Consider the following 26734-nt stretch of genomic DNA (forward strand, 5'->3'; position numbering starts at 1 on the left):
TGAGTGATATCATACATGAAATAGGGAGAAAAACCATAACATGGATCTCAAGGGCTAGACCTTTTAGCACCAGTCAGAGGAGAAGGAGGCATGGCGAGATAAGCAATTTATCTAGGAGCAATGGCAACTAGTTTCAGTATTCCGACATTATTTAAAAACTAAAAGAGAACTTATATTTTGAAATCTATTATTTGAATCACAGTAGGTAACTGCTGGCCTGTCAAAAGGTGCAACTGCCCATATTCATCAACTCAAGTGCCACAAATGAACTCTTCTATCAGCCTCTTCAGCAAAAAAGCTTTTTACCAATATAATGTACTTCAACAAGGCTTAAAACAATAAGTTGGAAGAATGTGAGGTGAGCAAATTTTGAAGTTTATTAATCCTGACAATTTAGTATTTATGTAAGCTGCAAGCGCTAAGTATAATTGGACTTAACTATTGGCTTAGGTTTAATGAGTTGTGAATTTAACTTGATTATCATAGTTTTGCCTGCTCTTTGAGCACACTTGACCAAATTAAGGAACATTTTTGAGAGCTATCTTCTACCTCAGCAAACAACTATTGACATGACCTGAAACCACCGGGTTAAAAAATATGGGTTCTTTCATTTCACAAAAGGGATGAGCTTTTGTGAAAGTCACTGAAACACAGAGGTTGGAGTCAGAAAACCTGGGTTTCAATTCCAGATCTCCTAGTTATTGTGGACTTTTGGGCAAGTTACTAAACCCCCAAAAACCTGTTTTATCCCTTGAAAATAAGAATGATGTCAACCACTAGAGATTGTTGTATGGATGAGAGAGAATGTACCTAAAACATCTAGCAGAGTGCCTCTGTGCAAGCTATGCAATTGATGTGTGTCAGCTGCTTTTAGCCTTGGTGCCCTTTCTGCCTCAACAGACACAAACCAGTTGGAGGCCTTTCTTCTCATCACCATGAACTTCAGAAACATAAGCATATTCTATTTACTAGTTGTTGATCATTCTGTTACTTGCTACCTCTCTGATAAAATTGGTGGCACACAATTAAGAAGCATAAGGAGAGTGAGCTATAGCATGGGTGAGTCCTTCCTTGGAGAAGGAGGATGTGCAGATTGTACTACGTCATCCTCAAGAATCTAGAAGGATCCTTCTTTCCACTTCCATCATATGCCTCTACAAGTCTGAGATAAATGAAAAAAAAAAAAAAAATAGTGGCAGGATACCTGGCTGGCTCAGCTGGTAGAGCATGTGACTCTTGATCTTGGGGTTGTGAGTTAGAGCCCCACGTTGGGTAGAGAGATTAGTTAAAAATAAAACCTTAAAAAAATGAAGGGGTCCATACATATGGACCAAATTTCTATGAAGGAATGTCTCCAAGAATTCCTTTTGGGATGTAGTGCTGAGAAGGCTGAAGGGTATTCGTAAAGGAGGAAAAGAAAAGAGGGGGGGAAGTGGCTTAGATAAGAGATTTTACATGCAAACACACACACATACACATTAAAACAAAAACAAAACTCATACTAGCCAATCAGCATGAGTCTGTAATTAGAGAATGCTAAAGTCAGCGGGGATTTGAGAGAGACCAACTCAGTCTAGCCCTCTCGTTATTCATTTATTTATTTATTAGCCCTCTCCTTTTTAAAGAGGGGAACAGAGGCCAAGAGAAGGAAAACTGTTTACCTGAGGATAATATCTTACAGGGGTCTCTGAACCTAACAAGTGAAGAGATGTGAAGCATTTATAAACACATATGTTCCTTCTGTGAAGGCATGAGGAATCCAGGTTACATGATATATAAGAGAGCTGAAATGAGTTCTCAATTTATTTCTAAGGAGTAAAACTGTAATTCTAAGAGGAGGGAAACCAACCCCAGATGCCATTTAGTGTACCAAGCATGACTGTGCTATGTGGTGCTTGATAATCCTGAAATCTATCCTGCCCTTGTCCTCTTCTCTACTCCCGATCCTCTGCTCCGCAAGATCACACTAAATATTATTTTTATTTTATTTCCTTCTAGAAAGGTTATTTTTATGTCTATACAATAACTTTCTCTTTCTTATTTCTTTCATTGTAACAATTTAAGTTTCAGGAACTTTATCAAAATATTCACAAAACCCATCATTCAGACTATGATTGAATCCAGGTTAATAAAATGAGCACAATAATAAAATCTATACAATTACAAAGTAAAGTGACGATCTTACTATTTCTCTATTCACTTGGATAATATAAAGAGTTGAATTAAATTATTGAAGCTTGAAAGTGAAATTTGGAGATTTGAATTATCCATTTTACCTATCTTAAACAGAAATGGAAAATGGCATAGTATGAAATTTTAGCAAAGTATTCTGCTTGTGGTAGGACAGAAGTAGCATAATGTATCTCCAATAAGGAATTTGGGTAAGAAGAGCTTGATATGTTTCCAAACCTTAGAATGTCACTTAGCAAAGCATCACTGCAGGGCATTTCAGGGCCACCTGGTCACCCAGGAAAGGACTCCTCCTTAAGCGTATTCTCAGAGTCATTCAGTATCACTCAGAGACCTTCAGAGTCCCTCCCACATCTTCAACTGGCTTATTCCTCCCTGCTGCATGGCATCTGGGATCTGAACTAGCTGTCCACATTTATCAAATTAGCCAAATGCAGGAAAATTTCCAGTGGGTTTAGTGAATGACCAGCAATCACCATTAGATTAGTGATGGCAAATGGATGACGTAAATAAAATTTTAAAATGTGCCTAAGGATAAAAATAAGGAAAGAAAAATACTCTCTTGATTATCTTAATTCTGGAGGCTCTAATGGGCATTTTTCTTTAGGGGGTCTTCATGACTTGGGCCATATGTTCTTTATCTCTACAACTGGGAAAGGATAAGTGACCCAAAGAGAAAAATCAGCAGGAGTCGATATGGCTGAGGCATTTTACATACTGGTGAGATTCCGACATGACTTCTCAATGAAAGAACTAGATGAAGAACAGGCTTCTCAATGTTTTCCACATGGCACCCCTAAAGCAGAGGACCAAGGTCATCTGTGGGCAAAGCCCAAAGTAACCTTTGTCAGTTATTCCTATGTCAGTTTGTCTCATTTTATGATAATTTCATATTTAACCTCCTTAATAAATGCAATGTGATTTTAATGTTAAAATAATGCTTGTTTCCCCTGAATCTCTGAGTAAAGCTTATGTTCCAGGAAGAGGAGCTGTGTTAATTTCACAACTGCACACATGTTTAGCTGAGTCAAGGACCTGAGCACGTTAAGGTGGATGGTAAATCATTTCAGAAGGGGCAGCAGCATAGTGTGGAAAAGGATATGGACTTTGAATCCAGAGTTCATTCAAGGTCATTGTGGTTTGGGGAATTTCAGCTTACCTGAATTTCTGCATCTATAAATTGCAGAAAATATACACCATCTGGTAGGGTTATCATGGGAATAAAATGAACTAATATATGATGAGCAGGTAACATGATGCTTGAAAATAGAGTGAATGTTCAATGCATGCATGGAAGCTCTCATTACTACTTACAGGTCTCTCTCATCATCCACATATATAATCTACAGAACATGAGCAATGAGCATGAGCATCCTTCATAAAACAGGGCACTTAAAAAAGTAAAATGAAATAAAAACTAAATCAACAAAAGTCTAACTTTGACTATCATTATTTAACTCTATTTTATTTTACTAAGAAACTTTTAAGGTTCTGGGTACTACATTACCATACAGTAAATGGTTCGCCATGAATTCATAGAAATAGAAGGGACCATGAATGTCATATATTTTTTCTCTTAACGACTTGACATCTTCCTTCCTTTTTAACCATACTTATTCCTTCCTTATACAAATTATGCAGATAAAAACATTTCAAGCCATCTCCTTCAAAAATTCCCACACACATGTTGAATGAGAAATGCTTAGCTTTATATTAAGCCCTGATTGTGAATTGAGCTACTAAGGTTCACCCTACTGCAGGCTCTTTAGTAGTCAACTGGGAGAAAAATTCCCTACAAACCCCTCAGGCCTTGTATGAAATTAAATGGGGTAATATGCAGAATAAAGTGGCTTGTAGGTATAAAAAGACTATGTATTTCAAGTAGAGATAAAACTTCACAGGATTGCTTTGAAAAGTAAGGAGATATTTTTCTAAAGCACTTATACAGTTCTTGGTACATAGTAAGGGCTCAATAAAATGGTGGCTATTATTATCAACTCCAGTCTTCAGAATTAAAAAAAAAAAAAGACCTGAAGCATTAAAAAGTTTAAGGGTTTTGGTTAACATCATTTTGCCATTTACTGTTGATTCCAGGATGAGATCCTAGGCTTCCTGATGCCCATTCCAGTGTCCTGTCCATACCACACGGTTTCCTGTACATGTCTGAATCCAGGTTAAGACAAGAGCTGAAGGCTCTTTCCCCTCTTCACTTTTGTTTAAAAGAATGAAAATTTAGCCATTCTATATACACAGGAAAACAGCATTTTGTTATATAAGAAGTGGATATGATGAGCACCACAGAATGACATTGAAAGTATTTACTCATAAATATTCAGTTTAATAGTCCTGTGGCAAGTCACTGCTTTGGTATACCACTGTGGCTTCATTCACTATTTTAAGTCACATGGACATTATTCATTAGTCTAGTTTTACTGTATTATTCTATCTAGTTTTTAGAAGTGTTTTATTTCTTGACATTTAAAAAAAATTACATATGCCCATTTAATTAAATTATATAACAGGAAGTGATCTTGTCTAGATGAGAGGGGAAAAATAAAAACAAAGCCCAGAAAAAAATAACTCTATTAGCCAACTGTTACCATACTGGAAGTAATTTTTTTTAAGATTCATTTATTTATTTGAGAGAGAGAGAGCCCAAGTGTCTGGGGGGCGGGGAGGGAGGGCAGAGGGAGAGAGAAAGAGAGAATCCTCAAGCAGACTCTCCATTGAGCACGGAGCCTGACAAAAAGCTTGATCCCAGGACGCTGAGATCATGAGCTGAGCTGAAATCAAGAGTAGGTCACCTAACCTACTGAGCCATCCAGGCACCCCTGGAAGTAAATTTTTATAAGCCTAGGTAATTACATTAAGACTTTCCACATCAACATTCATGATGGTTTTATATTGTAAGTCGAAATATGATTCTTTCAATCACAATTCACGGGTTACTTATTTTTAGATAATGAGATCTTCAAATGTCTATCAGACATCGGTTTACCCGAACAAGTAAAATACTTGAAAGATTAAACTTCTTATAATAAGTAAAATCAATCTATTCCCTTAACTTCTTTCCAACAAAAACTCCTTTTCTTTATAACATAGCCCCTATCGAGTGAGGGGGTAAAAATCATTATCCAAAGTCAAAAAAAAAAAAGAAAAGAAAGCTAGCCTGACTCTAAGTCAGTGAAATTTTCTTTCTTTTTTTAATCACAAATATTGGCAAGACTTGCCACTATTTTTCAAAGACATCACTAGAAGGTGAATGGATATTGATGACGAGAACATGAAAGAGGGTAAAGGATGGAAAGAAAGAGAGAAAGAAAGAAAGCAGAAAGAGCATTATGCTACAATTTTCAAAAAGGCTATTTTTTAACAATGTTATCTAGTCTTTTTGTATCTAAATATCCTACAAAACATATTTCCTTTACATAATTCACCAAGAAAATACATTTATATTCCATGTTCTCTTGTTTTCATTTTGCATGTTTGGCCACATGAAGTCAACACTAAAGAACAGGCATTTGTTTTTATTCCAAGATTGTGTATGAATTCCAGTCTAGGAGAAAAGGGTACATCTGGCGGTAGTCCGTGGGATGAGCGAGGGGCATGAGAGACTGTGGAAAGCCCATTTGGAAGCTATTGCAGTGGGAAAAAGGACAGTTTTCAATTAAGGCATCGGTAGCACAATGGAAAGACATGGAAGAAAAGAAGGATCACTGTGTAAGTTATGATGTGGTTTTGCCTAGGTCAGAAAAGGCAAGACTATGAAATAAGTCAAGAGAAATGCAGAAGCTTCCAACTTGGAGAGCAGAGTAGAAGCCCGGTGAGGCTGCGGACTGCAAAGAGGACATGGTACCTGGGAGGGGAGTTTGTTGCGATGGGGAGAAGATGAATCCTCTTCTGGGACACACTGACACTGGTGGAACCACCTAAGCACAAGAGGTACTATTCTCAACCCTTGCCTAGTAGGAAACCAGGTGCACTTTCCTTCTACTTTCCCGCATGCTGCAGAGCACAATATGGCACATAAGAAGGGAGGTGGTTCCCATGTAAACTCTCTCACCATGACAATCAAGTGCCACTCCACACCTCCAGGCCAGCAGGTCAGGAGTTTCACCTTTGAAGGGAAACAAGGTAACTTCTGTGTCCACAAGAAAATCCTCTAATCGGTTTTAGGCAGGTTACCATAGACAATGGCTAACCCAGGCGAGCTTGCCCCGGCAGGAAGCAAGAAAGTCTACAAGAATCAGTGCTACAGTCACTCCCATTTGGTAAAAACACTAAAATCAGGTCCTTAAGCTATAGTTCTTCCAAATGATACCAACCTGGAGCGATGTAGAAATTACTAAGAGGCATACAGCCAGGCTGTGCCAACTAGATGTCTGTCCCAAAGACCATGGCTGGGTCCCAAATCAATCAACAGTAAGAAATGTGTTTCTGTTAGGAAATCAAAGCCTGGTGCATTTATGCTGCATCAGTTGGTATAATTTTCTGAAAGCCTCATCTTCACTGGGCTAGTATCCAAAGTGTTACTGGATGGGACAAGTGGCCCCATTCATTCAAGTCAACTTGACAAGTAGACAATAGGCCTCAATCCCAAATCAAGTGTTACTTAGTTGTCTTTGCTTTCATGTTGTCCAAACGGAATGCCATAGCCCTGATACTATATATCTTCATGAGCACAAACCATGGAATTTAAACTCTACCAAATGATGTATTAATTTTTAAAAGATTTGCATTTGCTGTGGCACTATCATCTACTTTCTTAAGTATGTGTGTGAGTTTCTATGTCCATTACACAGCTTTTGTAGGAGTGATTGATATTAGGGAAAACAGTTCTCTACAGGTGGGCACAGGTGCTTAAAACAATAGTATTTAATAATAACTCGACAAGTTTTTTCCATCTTTAAAGTCTCTTTTGCATTAAAAGTTAGTATAGAAGTCAATTTTAGCTGCTTGTGTGTGTCTTTTCTCTCTTTCACTGGAAGTGTCTACATAATGTCTATAAAAATAACTCTTATGAAAATTATGTTTAAAAAGATACCAAACACCAAGAAAAAGTAAGTTCTGGTTAAAAGTTAGAATGGCCAACAAGTCTAAAGTAAATCTTGACTAAATGTGAAAAATTTTCATTAAAATAACTTTTCAAGAATATATAAATTTATGACTATGTAATTCATACTATGAAATAGTTGTTTTCAAAATATTATACTTCCTATTACTTTGGCAACATTGATCCTTGCATAGCAGTTTTCGTTTTATAAATCATTATGTATCATCCACCTATGGCTCCATACTGTTACTAGTTCAAATGAGACTAAATCTACTTCTAAGTGATAATCCTACAGCAACCCTGTCATGTGCAGCAAAGGCATCTTTGAGGGTGTTTGTGGCATGTGCTGTAAGAGCCTGGTATGAAGAAGTCATTAACAATGGAATAAATTACAGTGGTTATACAAGAGATTGTAGTGTAGCCTCATAGAGGTGGATCTATATGTTTCGACACTGAAACAGGCGAAATAATGTTTTGTGAAAATAAAATCAAACTGCAGAACAATCTATGAAATATTGGTTAAGGCAAAACAAGATAAAAATTATAAACCCATATGTATGCCGTCTACTGAAAAAGATCTGGAAAGATGGACAGCACACTGCCACCTCTGGGGAATGAGGTGATGAAGAGCACCTTTCATTATTTCACTTCTGTATGGTTTGAAATAGGTGAAATGGTTTGAAAGAAAATGCATTTATGTATCATTCACATATGTTTTAAAATTAAAAGGGATCATATTAAAATGAAAATAAACACAAGAAATTTCACATTATCTTCTATGAAAGACTATTAACATGGCTTACCAATTATCTCAGATGTGATTACTTAAAATACAGACTGAGCATTCTAGAGGGGAGGGAGGTGGGGGATGGGTTAGCCTGGTGATGGGTATTAAAGAGGGCACGTATTTCATGGAGCACTGGGTGTTATATGCAATCAAGGAATCATGGAACACTACATCAATAACTAATGATGTCATGTATGGTGATTAACATAATTAAATTAAATTAAATTTAAAAAAATTACAATAAATGATGTTGAATGAAGACAGTTCTATTATTAGCTATGATAGCACTGATAAGATTTACTACAGAGTATTAGGTATTATTAGATATTAAGTTCACAGCAGGGTTATTAATATCACATCAAAAACTAAACTTTCATATGTTTATACTCTCTATTCTATCAGTCAATAACAGAATCCTAAGATTTATTTGATTAATAAAGGGATTATATTTTACTTATTTCCTGTGTGTATGGGGGGGTATTTTAGTTTCCTATTACATCCAACACATAATAGGTATTTAACACACACGGCTTTTGAAAAACAAATGTAAAAATTATGGACACATCAAGACAAAGTTAAGTAGCAGATGTTTTAAAGGACAAGTTGCGTTCTTTTGTCTCAATGATCTCACCCATTTTTGGAGGAAGAGAGGACCATGGGAACAGAAGGACTGGCTCTATCGCTGACACTGCGGCTGAGGATGTGGACATTTTAACAGACTGATGCCTTCATCCCAGGGGGCTGGGAGACTATTCCTCTAGTGATTCTTTTTTTTTTTTCTTTCTTTCTTTAGCTAAAAATAAATCTAAGCGGGAATAAAGGCGGATTATTATATTATAGCATCACAGAATCTCTGACATCATCATGCCATGTTTTCTACCCAAAGCCTGAGTCCTCTGTCTCTCCAGCACTCCCAGAAAGTGATAACTCACCTTTACCTCCTAAAATCGCCCTGGTAATTTCAGGAAGCTGAGATCATTCCAGAGTTCTTTCTGGGACCAATCCAGAAATCTGCCACTTTCTGATCCTCATTGGGCTGTCTGAGCTAACATAAAATGAGTCTAATCCCTCTTCTACATGACAGTCAACAGGGACAACCACCAGCTTCAGAACTGGTTTAGTTATTTTTCTTAGGCCCCTGAGGACCAGAAAAATTACATTTCCACATCTCAGCCCAACTGTCTTCTCTGCAAGAACTTTCTTAAATGTATAGTCTGTCTTCTTAGAGACAGTTCTTATTCCAAAGAAGAATATAGTTATCCCCGCACTATTTTTTCTTTTTATTATTATTATTATTATTACTACATTATGTTAATCACCATACTTTACATCATTAGTTTTTGATGTAGTGTTCCATGATTCATTGTTTGCATATAACACCCAGTGCTCCATTCAGTATGTGCCCTCTTTAATACCCATCACCAGGCTACCCCATCCCCCCACGTCCCTCCCCTCTAGAACCCTCAGTTTGTTTCTCAGAGTCCATCGTCTCTCATGGTTTGTTTCCCCCTCCAATTTCCCCGCACTATTTTTTTCTCTAAAACATAGTAAAATTGAAGCTCTACATAGTTTGGTAAATCTGGAAGGCAATTAACCAGAATACGAGTTTCTCTTATTTAGTTTTTGATACTGTATTATTATCTTTATTATACTGCCCTTTAAACACAAATATGACATAACAAATATTATAAAGAAACATGATTTATGTTTCTAGAAGTAGCAATGGTATTATACTGTGCTAGCCACAGAGTTTGTCCTGGACTTCTTTACAGTATCCACTATTAATCTGTGTGGTGCCTTATCAGACTGAATACAGGCAAAAATATACCTGTCATAAGACAATCACATCTCTGAACTCATTACTCTTGTATTAATTACACCAACTGCATGAACTGGTTACCTTGTTTGACCTGAGATGGGAACATTCATGGTGGGTGACACAAATTTTTTGCAGTTCTGTGAAATGACTATCAAAGTGCCATGAGTATTGATTTGAGGGTGACAAATGAATGAACAAGTAGGGGAATTCATAAAAATGGAATCCATGAATGATAAGGATCAACTCTAGTAGAGAAGATAATCACACTTTTTTTTTTTTCCCTTTAGGAGTGAGTCAATTCCATTTTCCTGTTTTTAAAGAATGCTACAATGGAGAATTGTACAGTAGTCACACTTATCTCTGGTTTTGCCTTCTGCAGTTTCAGTTACCCACAGTCAACTGAGGTTGAGAAACGGACAATCCTTCTGACATTTCATCACAAGGTCAGTAGTAGCCTAAAGCTACGTCACAATGCCTACGTCATTCATTTCACTTTATCTCATCATGTAGGCATTTTATCATCTTACATCATCCCAAGAAGAAGGATGAGTACAATACAATAAGTCATTTTGAGAGAGACCACACTCACATAACTTTTATTATAGTATATTGCTGCATTCTTAGTTATTATCATTAATCTCTTACTGTGCCTAATTAATAAATTAAACTTTATTGTAAGTATGTGTGTATAGGAAAAAAGAACATGGTTTATGTAGGGTTTGGGACTATCTGCGGTTTCAGGAATCTGCTGAGGGTCTTGGAACAAATCCCCTGCAGATAGGCGGGGACTACTGTATAATGTTTTCATATCCTTGCAAAGACTACTGCTGAAAGGAGTTTTTGCAAGGAAAAGGAGGGCGAATAGGGAACCTGGAAACTTGGGATCATGGACATCTAGGATGGCACTACATGATCAAATCATGTACAAGGACAGGTATTTCCTCTGTTTGTCTGTTGGCCAAAGTGCAAGACAGAGGTGCACATCATTCAGTTCTGAGTAGCCCCAAACTCCACAAAGAATCCACACAGGACAGGCAGCTCTCCCAAAAGAAAGGGCCTCTGACTTTCCCACTTTCCAATTAAACCAGCTCAAGCCACTTTAGAGGAAAGGAGTGTCCATTCTTGAGACTTCTTTGCTCCTTCTTTTGTTTGGCTTGAAAATTCTTTCTCCATTTGAGGGAGAAAAGGCTTTTTTTTTTTCCCCCCTGCTTCTTTCACTGCCAGTCTGCTGTCTGCATTGGTAATGTTCTGAGGGCTTTACAGGGACTGACATCTTAGACATTGCAGACCATTCTAACTCAGCTTAGCCACTGAAGCTGAGCACAGCTGGGGAAAACACTCAATTAGTAACTCTAACTTCAAAGGCTTTATTATTCTTCCCTCAATACACATGTGTAACTCCCATTAGCATTAATGGGAGCCGTGGGAGCCCACCACTCAGAGAATATACCTCCAAGTCTATTTGCTTGATGAGCATGCAATTAAACCTTATGGCCCAAATTTTTCAAGGAGGGCATAGTAAGTACACCAAGTATTCACGCAAAATCGAGCGCGCTCACTTTGGTAAAGTAAGCTATCACTTCTATTTAAACATGAAAAAAGAGTGGTCCAAATTAGGCCTATTGTCATTTCATTTATCCTCTTAGATATAGACAATGGCCTTTCATGGTGCTTTCGGGAAAAAAGTCACTCCTCTATTATAAAAGGTTTAGTTATATGTTTTCATAACCATCACTTAACAGACTGGCCTCAGGGATAACAATGTTCAGTAAGAACAAGATCATTTTAAGTGAATTTCCTATACACAAAATCCAGCATGGTACCTACATACATTCAGTGCCTTTTTGTGTCTTCTACTTAATAGCTTTATTATAACTCAAAGTTAGGAAAAACCTGATTTGGCAATTAAAACAAAATCAATTAGAGAGGAAAATGCTTGCCTCAAATAATAAATGTGTTCTTATTAGGAAATAATGATTTTCATTCCTTTACCTCATTCCAAAGAGACTTGCTCAAAATTTTCAACATGGAATCAATACATATTATAACTTCAATAAAATATCAGTGTATGTTAGTTGATCTGTGCTTCATCCATAGTCTTGATCATACCTCCATGGAGAAAATACTTTTGACTAATTTAGTATCATTTAAGTCATTCATTTTCTCCTGCCCACACACTTTCTCCAAACTTTTTTTTTAAAGATTTTATTTATTTATTTGAGAGAGAGAGAGAGAGAGAATGAGAGAGAGAATACGAGAGGGGGAGGGTCAGAGGGAGAAGCAGACTCCCTGCTGAGCAGGGAGCCTGATGTGGGACTCAATACTGGGACTCCAGGATCATGACCTGAGCTGAAGGCAGTTGTCGCTTAACCAGCTGAGCTACCCAGGCACCCCACTTTCCCCAAACTTTAAAGAGAAGGTTATAAAAAAGAATTTTGCTATTTTATAAAGAAGAGTTAATTAAGCAACTTCAAACATATAGAAGTGAATTACTGATCTAGTATTGGCATGTATTATTATCCCCTTTAGGATGAAATATCGTATTCAGACTTCGTAATTATTTAAGAAATTAAGGTTATCTTAGGTACTGGATCATAAGTACTAATCAAACAAAGTGCAATAGGCCAATGAACTTGTCAAAAAGACAACAGAGTCCCCACCAAGTTTACCAGAGTGCTGAGATGTTAGGAAACTTTACAAATTTAACCTGGTAGAGGAGCTAGGTGAATATCCCCCCTTTTAAAATTTCATCAAATATGTGGTCTTCATAACATTTTGTTTTTAATATTTACTTAATACTTTGCCTTACAAGGATGACAGCAACCATCTTTTCATGGAATTTCGTAAGCCAATATGTTAAAGAACGGAGCATCTCGAAATTGAACACAGTGATGCCTTACTTCAGATCCTATGGAAGATTGAATAAAGAATGATAAACATAGGGTGCCAGCGTGGCTCAGTCGGTTAAGCGTCTGCCTTCAGCTCAAGTCATGATCTGGGGTCCTGGCATCGGGCTCCCTGCTGAGCAGGGAGTCTGCTTCTCTTTCTCCCTCTACCTCCTTCCCCTGCTCATGTTCTGTCCCTGTCTCTGTATCTCTCAAATAAATAAATAGAATCTTTAAAAAAAAGAATGATAAACATAGATGAGATTCTCAATCATGGTCTATTGTTAACAGAATTATTAGTGATGACAAATGTGAAAAGAAATTTACCATTTCTCATCAAAAAAGTTGTGGATTGTTTCTATCATACCTGTAACCTGACTCAAATTGAGATATCCTATCAGTTTATCTCCTACACAGAGCCATTTTTCAAGGGAGAGAAATAACTGGTGGTTTTATTACAAAAGTCTATGCAGTTTCCTTCTTAGTTTTTTTGTTTTGTTTTGTTTTGTTTGTAGTTCCCCTCTGAATTACTCTGGTTAAACCTGCCAACAATTTAGGTGTGTTATTAATCTTCCTGGAGTGATTATGTCCTCTGTGTTACTGAAACTACCTTCACCAGCTGATCCAGAACTTATCCAGAGCTTCAGCTGGCACATACACAGCCACTTCTTATTTAGAAATAATTTAGTTGGTAATGGTTTAACTGGAAACTAATATTGTACAAGACGACATTTAGTCAAACACCCTTATAAGCACAACCACCCTCTACTTTCTGTAGCTTTTGTCCAAAATAGTCATCTTTAAAAATATTTTTTAAAACATGGTCCCTCTTTATAAAAGAACTAAATGTATTTCCATCTGAGAATTCATGAAATTTAGGTGCTTCATGAGATGTAAAGCAAATTGATGGCTACTAATTACAATTATCTAAAATATTTGTGGAAAGAAGGGAGAGAGGGAAGAAAGAAGGAAAAAAGGAAAAAGAGAAGGGAAATGTCTACTCAGTGCTGCTGATAAGGGCTGGTCTATGAAGTACCTTCTTATAACCTGAGGCAGCTGAGAGAGTCTCTCTCAGGAGAAGGAACTGCAGTATCATTTTGGAGACATATCTGATGACTGCTCACCAAGTGAATGTGCAAAACCTGTTATATGGAGGTTATTTATTTCTATTTCTAATTACTAGGCTACAGTCAACCTCAGATATGTCACTCAAGCAATTCCAACTTGTAAAGTTTACCTGACATATTATTTCAACAACTATTTGAGTGTACGCTCTGTAGCACCCATTGTATAGGTGCTGGGCATACAAGCATGGATAAGTCAAACACAACCTCTCCCTCATGAGATAAGCAACATCAATTTCATTCCTATTTAAAAGTACCCAAAACATCCAAATTGTAGTCACTGAAGAACCAAAATAATAATAAACTGAGTGAATAAATGTTCATAAAAAGAAGCATTTCTATATGTGTCTGTGTGCATGCACAAAAAGGTGAATTCAATTTCTTCTGCTCTTCATCTTCAAACTCTTTTGCAAAAGTTGCCATTAAAAGGCAAATGATGGGGCAATGTCAGCACAGAACATACTCAATAGGGAATAACTAACTAGAGAACTAAAGATGTTCCTTCTTTGAGTCTTGTTGATTTTTTTTTTTTAAATACTAACTCTGAAACTGGTGGGTTGTTCCACTTAAAGACCTTGATTTTAAATTGCCATTTCTTTTTACACCCAATTAAACTGTCAGTGTAATGAAGAATTGTCCAACTGAGTAGAACTGGGAGGATCTTCTTACTGCTGCTTTCTGTAGTCTTAATTTGCAGATGCTTCTGCCTAAAATAAGAATTTAAAGTCACCTCCTCAACAATAAGACATGTAAAGTTTCCACCAACTGCTGTTCAAGACAGACAGTGAAAGAACACTTACTTCACAAAATAGCCCTCTGTGGGGTATAGCAAAGAGAATATTCTCCTATAACAGTAAGATATTTGAGCTCTGAAAAAGAGATTACCATGCCCCTGACTCTCTGATAAAGACTGAATAAAGACTATTAAATACAACGGGCTTGGTATTTTCCAATTAGCTCAGAAATTCTAATAACTGATAATATTCAAGAAGAACAAACAAAACTGACTCTGGACTGTTGATTTTTCATGAAAACATATTGTTTACAAAGGCATGAATGGTGCTCAAAGATTCTCCGAACAATTTTCTTAGTGAAGGAGGAGTATTTTCTTGTTAGGTTATCAGACTAATAGTAAGGGATCTTGGTAATCTCCATCAACCAGAGATTTTAAAGGGAAAGTCAACTCGGTTCCAACAACTGACATGACCAGTGCCGATCTTCTATCTTCCCATGGTTGCCTCAGACAGACATTTAGGAAGCACTCCTGTAATCAGCCTTTTGGGGTCCTTAAATCTTCCTTAAAGTGAACACTTTTTAATGCATTTTTTTTGCATCCATCCCTTATATTCCACACTACCCCACCTTTTCATGTTCTCACAGCTCTCTTTCTACCCTTGTTAAGAAGAAACTCGAGGATGATGAGAAATGGCCCTAAACAACCAACCCAGTGGCCCTTCTCATGACCATTAAAATATTTGTCCCATGTTCTCATTCCTGTACTAGGAATCCAAAAAAATCAATCCCTCTTACTCATCCATATAACTTTATATTCAACTGTACTCTTTGCAATACAGCACCAGAGGGCAACATGAAGCAGTGAACAGAAAAAAGGATTTGGAGTCAGAAAACCTGGTAAGAGCTACATTTAATATCTATGAGATGTTGGTCAAGCAAATTTTGAACTTTGGTCCCTGTGAATTGGGACCATCCCTTGGTAGTCCATCATGTACTTAGTAGTCTTCTCTTTCAGGGTTAAAGATCTTTCTGGATCTAATAGAGGGAATGTCTACATACTAAAATTCAGACATGCCCAAACTGACTTGCATGCTTGGTGATTATTAATTCTGTAGGAATATTCTTTTTCTTTTTTCTCTTTATTTTTCTCTCTTTTCTCTCTATCCTTCCTCCTGCCCTCCCTCCCTCCTTTCTTTCCTTCCTTCCTTCCTTCTTTCCTTCTTTCCTTCCTTCCTTCCTTCCTTCCTTCCTTCCTTCCTTCCTTCCTTCCTTCCTTCCTCCCTTCCACTCTTTCTTTCTCTCTTTCTTTCTTTCTCCATCCAATATTGAGAAAGGGAATCTGAAGATCTTTTAAATATTCATTTTAGAGACGAACCCTTGAAGGAAGCAGCCCCCACCACACTGCTGCACTTCTCTGAATTTTAGTAAGTAATGACACCAAACGTTAGAACTAGATTATATTAAAATAAGGAATACATAGTGTCTTGCAGAAAAGATTATTTTTACCTCAGTGATGGTGGCAGTGGTGATATTCATATGGAAGAAGCAATGGAAGACCGGCCTTTTAGGATGGAGGAATAAGAGTGACCAGATTAAGTCTGGTTAGTATATGGAAACCCTGTGTAAATTGCACAGCCAGCAGTCTGTACTCATCGCATGAGGACAACTGTATGTTCAACAGAAGAGGAAGAAAATAAAGCTAAGATTGTCTTCATAAATTTAGGAACTCAGGATTATAAACACTGGCCAAATCCTTTTAATTCCATGCTAATCAATGGAGAGTGAGTCAGGAAAGACATTAGCTCTTCCATGTTAGACTTAACATCCATGCATTCATATGGACAACTATCTTTTTTTTTAAACAATTATATGTAAAACAGATGCAGATCTTCTTTCCCTTGGTTTCATCTCTGGCAGAGCCAGATTTTATAATGTCTGAAGAAAATTTTAGAGACCTACTATATGAAAATGAAAGCAAAAATATTACTTTCACAAATTTTAGAAAAAAATAACATAACATATAGTCAACTGCACATACTCCTGAGCCCTCCCAGGGCTTTGATAGGCACTATGCAAGCAATGGCCTTGACACTGAGGCTTCCTTAGCTACAGGGATAAATCTGTCTCTACCTCAACTCCACACCAGATTACTTCCCCTCTACCATTCCCAATAGATTTTCTGGCACCAGAAAACAGTGATGGTTTGGTGAGGGTCTTTGACCAAGGATTTATCACTGAAGGATACAAGAAGAATGGTCCCTGAGCCTGATCAATGCCGTTTGCATGTAGATAGTCAGGCTTGCTTGAAACATACTATGTCAACATTGTTTGTTTCTTTTTAAATTATCAGAGCCATATTTTAAACATGTTGATAGGGCACTAGGACAAGACTAGCCCAAACTCCAGTCTTTCTGGGCAAAACCCGAGTCCTTCAGGCTAGCATTAAACATCTTCCTTGGTTCTTTGTCGTGGGTTTATTGTAAAGTATTGTGAAAAATAATTTAAGTCAGAGTGGACTCTTTCTCCTAGGTGATGATTTATCTGTTTGTAAGCTGAGATGAGGGAATTCCATTAGCTGTTGAGCCAGTGAGTGCTAACTTTATTAATGCATCTTTGCCACAAAGATTAATGGGACCCCTCAGTAAGTCAACTGTAGCACTTGATGTCAGTTTACAATAGGCTTGGCAATACCTGTAAATTCAGATCTGTCATCATAAGATATAATGACATACATAAAATCAGAGTGTAAACAGAAGATACTGTAGGGTACAGGGCTCCAACCCAAGTTGTTAGCCCTTACAAAGCAACATATCGAAGAATGTTCCTATTTTGGAGTATATGCTAATGACTTTTCCTCAGAGGTAAAAACACCTAACCTCTCATTTTTTTAATAAATAAATATTTTATTATGAAAATAAATTTTGTTTAATGAAGTCTTCTGAAGGGAAAAATGTTTTAAGATATTTTATTAAAATCATTTCATATTTAGGTATGCTTTGTCATCTCCACCTAGAGCAAAAAGGAGTCATAAAAAATGGTAAGTGCAGCCACAGTAAAAAATCCCTTTTACTATTAGTTGGGAGAGAAACAAATGGGAATGTTACTTTGAAGGTAATGACTTAAGTTTTTTTTATTTCATCATATTTTCTCAAAACCTAAGCAAAGTATACCCCAAATCACGCTACAAATAAAATATAATTTTCCCTCAGAACATTTTTACTCATCAGAAAAAAAGGTGAGTTTAATTTTTCTGTCAGTTGAGGCTTCATATGTCAAACACATCTTACATTTCAACAAACCTTACTGTCATATTTATGGAATACTCAAAGAGACATTAGTTTTTACACAGGTACTAGCTTAGAAAAGTGTAAGCTGAATTCCTGTGAACACACTTCTAAAAACAGACTTCATTATTCCCAACCACAATATTACATTTATAACTGCTTTGTCATTTTAGCCAAAATTATGGTTTCTAGTCAAGATACTGTAGCTTCCTTGAAGGCAGGTGGTAGTAAAGTCTTTTCCATCTTTTTATTCCCAGCCCTTAACACAATCCCTGGGATAAGGGAGAACCATATCATCAAATGAATAAATTCATGAATGATACAAATTGCTTCTCATGCACTCTGTGCCTTTTCTAAATGCAATTTTTCTTATTCTCTCCACTTGACAAATAAAGAAGCTAAAGCTCAGAGAGGTTGAGAAAAGAGTATAGCAACAGAGCAAATAGTGGAGTCAGGATATGAACTCAGATCTGTCTGCTGGCAGAACCTGAACTCATACCCAAACCTTCTATCACCTGCTACACCAAAGATGGTAGCATAGATAATTGAAAAGACAAAAACAAAAGCCAAGCAAACAAAAATCTTTTCTATTACAATTTTAAATATTGATATGATATGAGATTTTCTTTTTTTAGATATTATTTATTTTTTTAATATTTTATTTATTTATTTGACAGAGAGAGAGAAAGCACAAGCAGGGGGAGCTGCAGGCTGAGGGAGAAGTAGGTTCCCTGCTGAGCAGAGAGCTTGATGCGGGGCTCAATCTCAGGACCCCGGGATCATGACCTGAGCCGAAGGCAGACGCTTAACCGACTGAGCCACCCAGGCATCCCTTTATTTATTTATTTTATTTGACTGAGAGAAAAGAGAGCAAGCAGGGAGAGGGGCAGAGGGAGAGGGGGGATAATCTCAAGCAGTCTCTGCACTGAGCACAGAGCCCAATGTGAGGCTTAATCTCACATCTCTGAGCTGAAACCAAGAGTTGGATGCTTAACCAACTGTGCCACCCAGGCACTGTGATGTATGAATTTTCTTACTTCTTCTAAAATATATAACTAATGATGTTGCATTTTCATGGACATTAAAAACAATTATAGGTTTTTATCTATTCTGTGACCTAGGACAGCCCAGTGTAATAGAACTGAGGTCATATTTTAAGTATGACCCTAGTCTAACAGAGGCAGTCCAAGCAGTTGTATACTAGGTACCAATGTGCAATCATTCTGAAGACTATGGAAATATGTGTTAATACAACATTAAGCACAAATGTAAGAGGGAAAAAATGAAGGTAAAATTCTTGGTATTGCATATTAGAGATCATTGCACTAATACTTGATCTTCAGTGATTCCAAATAACTTGGTGACACATGCATGGTTTCAGACTCTCACATCACCTTATTTCCACGTGCAAAGCCAATTTTCAGTCATTTATGCTAAGCAGTGTTTTATAAGCCACAGCAAACTTCTTTTCCAGGATAGCTGATCTTCCCTTTCCATAATCACAGCCATGCATTCACTTCATGAATATTTATTGAATTACTATGTGCCAGGCACTGTCCTAGATGCTGGAGATTCAAAAGTGTGCAAGAGGGCTAAACCAAACAGCTCGGCTTCAAATGAACAATGAAGGGAGAAGGAAGGAAATTATGATTTTTCAGCAACTTTTGTATTTGAATCACTGTGCCACATGCTTTACACATATATGTCATTAATTTCTAAAAACAACTCTAAAACACAGCTAGAATTATCCTCCACTCTAAAGCTGAGGAGCTTCAAGTTTAGACTCATGTAATGTGTCTAACCCCATAGAGTCAGAAACAGTAGATTCTTGATATGAACCCTTGTCTATCTCGCTACAAAGAATATTCCCTTTTTCCATGGTTGTTCCCTCTGTTTCAACTATCCCTCTTTGTAGTTCCCATTCCATCCTACAATGGCCATTGGAATAATGATCAATTTCTTCCTCTGTAAGTAAAATGAAATTACTTACAATGGTCTTTTACTACATCATATGCCCAAATGGTCTTTTACTACATCATATGTGTTTACACAACCATATCTATATAACCCTTCTTTATATGTATACACTCATTCCACAAATATTTGTTGGGTGCCCAGTAAATCCTAGGAATATTTCTAGGTCAGAGAAAAATGCAATGGAACTTATACACAAAGGGGGGAGCGCATAAAATAAAAATTTCAAGAAATGGAGTATAATTTGACATTGTGGAAAGTGCTATGAAGCAAATTAAACAGGGTATACATACACTATATGTAAACAATGCATGTACAAAACACACATGCACATATTTATGTACACAAATATACCTCCCCAACAGAACTTTTGGTTTAACTATACAATGTATAAGTACTGATAATTAATAACTAACTTTATTAAGGGCCCTAAAATTGTATATTATGTAGTAGTTTTCTACCACAGTTGATTTTCTAGTTATCTGATAAATGATAGATCTGTGGATATCCAAGGATTTAAACACACACACACACACACACACACACACACACACACACACACACACAAAGGTGCGCATGTCCATTGAAAACTGTTAATATTGATTTGCCAGTCTCATTCATGATACACAGCTTCATTCTTTAAACAGCCCTTTCGGTGTTATACTTTAAAAAATGCAGGATCTCTTCTGGGAAACCCCAAACTGGTATCAAATTTATCATCCGAACATACATATCATAAAGCCTGAGAAAAAATTTAACAGGGCTATACTTGTGGTCTACAGCTATTAGTTAGGAAAAAACCCACTGTGCGAAAATATGTATTTAATGCAAGGGTGAAGTTTAAAAAATACAAACAAAAAAAAAGGAAAGTTTTGGACATGTAAATTAAAACACAGTTTCATTTGGAAAGACCACAGATAAGATAGTTTTTAAATCTTCCTGTTATTTAATAAAATATATTAAGGAAATTAGGATGCATGTCATCACACTTGCGTTTAATGTGGCATTAATTCACAAGTCATTGTTTGTTTGGTTTTAATAAGATAAAATAAGTTACATGCTCTTTGAAGGCGATATGTAATTAGGATTTTGATAATTAAACCGTAGATGGGGCATTTGGTATATGTATGCCCTAAATCCCAATAAAGTATGCATGCACAACTTTTAAAACTACATCTTAATTAGTAGTTTAAAATAAAACTAATTTTGAAAGCCAGGAAATTTATTTTTTTTAATTGTTCAAATTTTATCAATGGAAGTCAACCAAATATTCAGTGTTCAATTACAAACATCAGTTATGCACAAAGGACTGTGAATTGCATGCTAAATTACTTTAAGTATTTTAGCAAACCCCTTTGTGAATTTCAACTCATATAGAGACAGTTTATGTTAACTTAGTCACATGATTTCTTGCTTGTGTAGTTTGCTCTCTTTAGCCAATGACGTATGTCCCAACCTCATTTTCTTCTATTACTCCTTTTTACTTCTACTCTATTCTGAGGTACTATTGTCTATACCCACCTGTGATGGTTAATTTCATGTGTCAACTTGAATGGGCCATAAGATGGTCAGATAGTTGGCCAAAGCTTATTCTGAGTGTTACTGTAAGGGGTTCGGATGAGGTTAACATTTAAATCAATAAAGCCAGTAAAGCAGATTGCCTCTCCTAATGTGAGTGGATCTCATGCAATCAGTTGAAGGTCTGAAAAGAATAAAAAGGATGACTCTCCTCCCAGTAAGAGAATTCCTCCTGCTTAATTGCTTTTGAAATGGGACATTAGCTTATTCCTGTCTTCAGACTCATCCTGAAACCTTGGCTCTTCCTGAGTCTCAAGCCTGCTAACCTTCACACAATATCATCAGCTGTCCTGGGTCTCCAGCTTACCAACTCACCCTGTAGATCTTGGGAGTGGTAACCCTTCTTAATAGCATGAGCTATCTCCTTATAATAAATCATATTTATATTTTATAATAAATCATATATATATATATATATATATATATATATCCATTTCTGTGGAGAACCCACTTGTATCTACCACCAAATATTTAGCAATTTCTTACCTACGCAACTATGTTCATGAAGCTTTTCTCTATCCCTAACACTTTCTCACACTCGTTCTGCCTGATAAAATCCTACATTCTTGAAGCCTCAATTCAGAGGTCTCTTCCCTTCCATTATGTATCATCAAGGTAGGACTTTTCCACACTTTGCACACCCATGGCACATTAGCACTGTTGTATTTCATGTCATACTTGTCTGTGGCTGATCAGCTGAAAGAACATTGTTCTTCCAGGAAAATATCTTTTATAAGTACATCAAAAGTAAATAACCTAAGAGCTAGAATACATTGTCACAGTGTAATACAGCAGTGATTATTTCTGACTGGGTGAAACCCAAAGAAAATCTTAGTAGTATGACCAAGAAAAAAAAATCATTTCAAACTCTCTAGACCTTGGTTTCTTACATCAAAAATAAGAGATTTGACTTGGCAAATACCAAATTCCCTCCCAGATCAACATTTCCACAGTGCCATTAATAACCAATCGATAGTAAATACTCACAGGACTTAATATTCATTTTAAAATTGTTAAAAATAATAGGAAACCAAAAGAAAAAAATTGTTCTTACTTAAATGCAATGATTTACAAGTGCACTCATTCTCTCTGAACCCTTTAAGACATAATCCCAGTGTGGAAAAACTAGTGATAAGGATTCAAAGAAAGCAGCATGCATCACCAACAGAAGGGTCCTTAAATGTCTGATCACAAGGAAACATGAAAAAGCCTCAGCTCACAAGTGCATGCTTTCCCAAATGTTATCAGTTTTCATGTCTCTCCTTACAGTGGTCTCCCATGGACCTGTGCACATGGGCTCCTGCCTCGATGAACACTAACACGTAAAGAATAGTTATTTTTAAGTACTCAAGATCACACTACTGGAAGTCCAAAGGTTCTGTGTACTTACATGGCTCTGTCCACCACCACTTTTCAGCAAGGAAGTGGAGTAAACAGGAAGTCTTTATCGTGTTGTTATCAATTTATTCCAACTACTCAACTATTTTATAAGCCACTCAGTACCATAATTGTCAGCAAGTTTGTTCTGTGTTGGCCACCCTTCCTTTTGTTTCAGTCTTTCATAAAAATCCTTTTGTGTGACAGTCAAGCAGCTGTGCTTTGTTCTTTAATGTTCCTAGCCTGGATCCCCAGCCGCGACCACTTTATAACATAAACAGCAAAGTACCATTTTCACAGCGGGGACAACTGTGTTCATCTTCAAAAAGAGGCATTAATAAAATGAGACTGTAATGAACATGCTAATTCTGATCACAGGGTACTGCACAATGGTGGAGAGCATTGACTGCCTTCTCCCTGAAAGATTGTAAAAGTTGTTTTTTTTTTAACAACTGCTATAATGGCTTACATTTTTTGAAACCGACATATTATGCAAACATTTCTCTCCATTTCCCAACGAAATGCCTTCTCTGTCTCATCCAACTGCTCACTGTGTGTTTTACTATCTCAGTTACAGTCACCTTCAGGGAGCATATTTTTTCCATCTTGCAAAAACTGGCTTCTGAAATAGGCATGTCACTGAATCATAGGAAGCTAGAGAGAAATCTCAGTGATCCCAGTCCAGTGTCTTTGCTTTCTCTGTGCATGTGAAAATAAAAATAAATAAATAAATAAATAAATAAATGATGAAGAAGAAGAACAGGGAAGAAGGGAAGTTAACACATTTGCTCAAGATGCCACAGCTATTTTGGGGCAGAGCCAGAGTTAGAACTCAAATTACCTGACCAAGACTTGGGAACTTTGTATATTGTCTTATGTCTTGATGGTGACCATTCATAAATTAGGATGCATTTGTGTGGAGTAAACATAAGTATCATTTCATAAAATACATCTGCAAAACTAGGTAATTAAATTGTCTCATATTTGCTTATCTTTTTAGGCAATAATTTTACTTTATACGTTCTATGAAAAAGTTAGTTTCCTGTAAGTAGGTAAGAGCAACAGTGTTTTTATACATCATACCCTGTTTTGTTGTGGTAGTGCTGGTGGTGTTTTGGGGGCAATGCTATTCGGGAATGGGCAAATCTCCAAAAATAATCCGCTAAGCTTAAAAAAATCATATATTACATGCTGTTTGGGATGACATGACAATAATACGTGTATTTTCTGAATACTGTTTGAAAAATATCTAAATTCAAGAAACATGACATATAGTCAGACAAGTAGATGCAAAATTAAGTAATATCTCACTTTCCCTTCCCAGTGACTGGTAGCATGTAACTGAGAGAACATTTTCATCCCCAGTTATCATTATATAAATTTATACTACAAGACTTCCCCCTGACAAACTTTGGTCAGTAAGAAATTATGATCAGTGGGGTGCCTGGGTGGCTCAGTCATTAAGTGTCTGCCTTTGACTCAGGTCATGATCCCAGGAATCTGAGATCAAGCCCCTCACTGGGCTCCCTGCCCCTCAGGGAGTCTGCTTCTTCCTCTCCCACTCCCCCTGCTTGTATTCCCTCTCTCACTGTCTCTCTCTCTGTCAAATAAATAAATAAAATCTTAAAAAAAAAAAAAAAAGAAATGATGACCAGTGAACCAAAGATTCAGAAAGCACTAAATCCATCTGGATAATGATCCTCTTCTTAGAGCACCCTCTCCGGTCGTACTTGTGCCCTTGAAAGCCTCATTTGTAATCTAAAAACCTCCCAATTCTACAATTAGGCAAGTCTCAACCCTTAATAACCTCTCAGTGACATCTGAAGCCTTGACTTAAAGTTCTGCTCAAGAGCGAAAACATGTGTATGACCGATACACACATCAGCATCCTCAAGTACTACAGAACAAGGGAGCCGGTTTTTATTTGTGTTTCCACAGGCAGGGCAGCCAAAAAAATTAAAATATGACCTAGGGGCCATACTGCATTCAACTCCCCATTCTCTTACTACTTCTTCTATGAACTATGGTGCACAGTGTATAAGTGGTAATTGCCTAAATATCTCATTCCAGGGCATGTTCAGCCTGGGCTTGTAGTTATCCTTCCTTATGAAAACAGTTTTTCAGAGCGAGGGTAATTTGAAGCTAGCTACGGAGGGAAGGTTTCCCCTGAAATACTCCTTTTAATGCACATGGGTGGTCAGAGTATTATTTCACTGTCTTCTGCATTAGCCACACAGTTCAGATGTTTAAATCTCCAATTAATTAGGTTCTCTAGTAGCCTGTATGAAATAAATTAGTGATCTCCATCCAGTCCACTTAGACAAAACCCATCATGACGGTTGGCACATTTTCGGCATTGTCAGCAAAGTAGGGAAAAAGTAAATGAGCCATGTGGACGAAATGGGCATCTGATGAGGGCTACTGACTGAAAGTGTACAGCAGCTTCAGCCAATGGCAGAACACAGAGCTTGAGTATCTGTCAAGGTGATCTGCAAGAGCAAGTGAACTTAAATGGGCACATAGCTCATCAAGTGTAGTATGAAACTCTTCACATTCATTTTAATTAACTGTGCACCATGTTCGTATTTTATGAATGTGATTCTACTATTGGAATATGTTGTTAAGACTATTATTAATAGAATTATAAATAGTTATTTAGAAATTTTAAACCAGGAGGTAACCCTAGGGAACAAAGATAATTCCCAACCCGTTTATTTCATCCCACAGGGATATATGAAAACCTTCTAAGTTATGTTTAGACTACTTTTCCATTATCCAAAATACCTTTGAGTTTTTCTCATGAAACATTTCCAAAATTGCTAAACATAGTCTTTAAAAAAAGGTTTAACTATGTTTACTAGAATCATAAATTTTCATACAAATGTACTTACATATGACAGCTATTCACACAGAAAGCCAAGATATTAAAATTCTCACATGTATTTGTTTTATAGAGGAGCTTGTTGAATAAAAGTAGATAAAATGGGGGGCCCTAATCAACTGGGAGGCAGGAAAACATAAATCCATGTGAAAGTCTAAGTAAAATGATATTTTCCTCCCAAGTTTTTGCTAATCTCTTCATCAATGCATAAAGATTAAATCAAGCCAAACGACTTGTCACTGTTTCCTTTTAAGGGGTGAATTCAAGGAAGTCAGAAGGTAAAGAAAAAAAAAACAAAAGTTTTTGGTAAATTTTACTTTATTGCACCTTTGTATTATACTTTCTACATAACAGCATTAGTTCTAAACTAGAAGAAGAAATAAAGATTAAAATTTTAAAAGATCAACAAATGAGTCTGAGTTTGTTTCAGATGTGAACACCTGAAGAAATTATTCTACAATTTCAGATCTACTAAGTTTATGTGAACACATATATGTATGTATATATATGTACATATATTTTGAAGTACATGTTAGAGTCTTTATAAACATAGTTACTAAGACTCCTTCCAGTTCTAAAATCTGACTTCTAACGCCCATTTGCTCTTTTTTGCCCTATCTTATTCTTGCCTGAGAGATTTTAGTCTTTCCGTTACCTTTATAAATCTTCATTTTTTAAAGATTTTATTCATTTATTTGACAGAGAGAGAGTGAGAGAACACAAGCAGGGGGAGCAGCAGAGGGAGAGGGAGAAGCAGGCCCCCTGCTGAGCATGGCTGCCTCTTCCACATTCTGTGAGGGTCATTGTATCTGACCAGTTTTTATGTTTGCTTCTAGGTCCTGAGTATTTCACTATAGTAGTGCTAGAATTCTCACCTTTATGCAGAAAGCTTATCTAGCTCTTCTTACTTTCATTTTGTTTTATATAGGCCTATGTGCTGCTGTAGAGCTAAAACTCCAGCCCTAAAGCATATAGCCCTTTTGGTTATTATCTTGGGTTATGAGATTTTAAATTGTCCTTTCTCTGGAGAGTCTCTCTTTGTTTTTC

General features: G+C 36.7%; 1 protein-coding gene across 1 annotated transcript in view; it reads right to left on the reverse strand.

Annotated features, from left to right (window-relative positions):
- PTPRD (protein tyrosine phosphatase receptor type D) overlaps positions 1–26734 on the reverse strand; it is a 424904-nt gene that overhangs the window by 282310 nt on the left and 115860 nt on the right. The window lies entirely within an intron of this gene.

Source organism: Eumetopias jubatus, unplaced genomic scaffold (genome assembly GCF_037043125.1).
Source record: "Eumetopias jubatus isolate StellerSeaLion01/CBP00866 unplaced genomic scaffold, mEumJub1_p1.0 scaffold_15, whole genome shotgun sequence".
In the NCBI taxonomy this organism is placed as follows: Eukaryota; Metazoa; Chordata; class Mammalia; order Carnivora; family Otariidae; genus Eumetopias; species Eumetopias jubatus.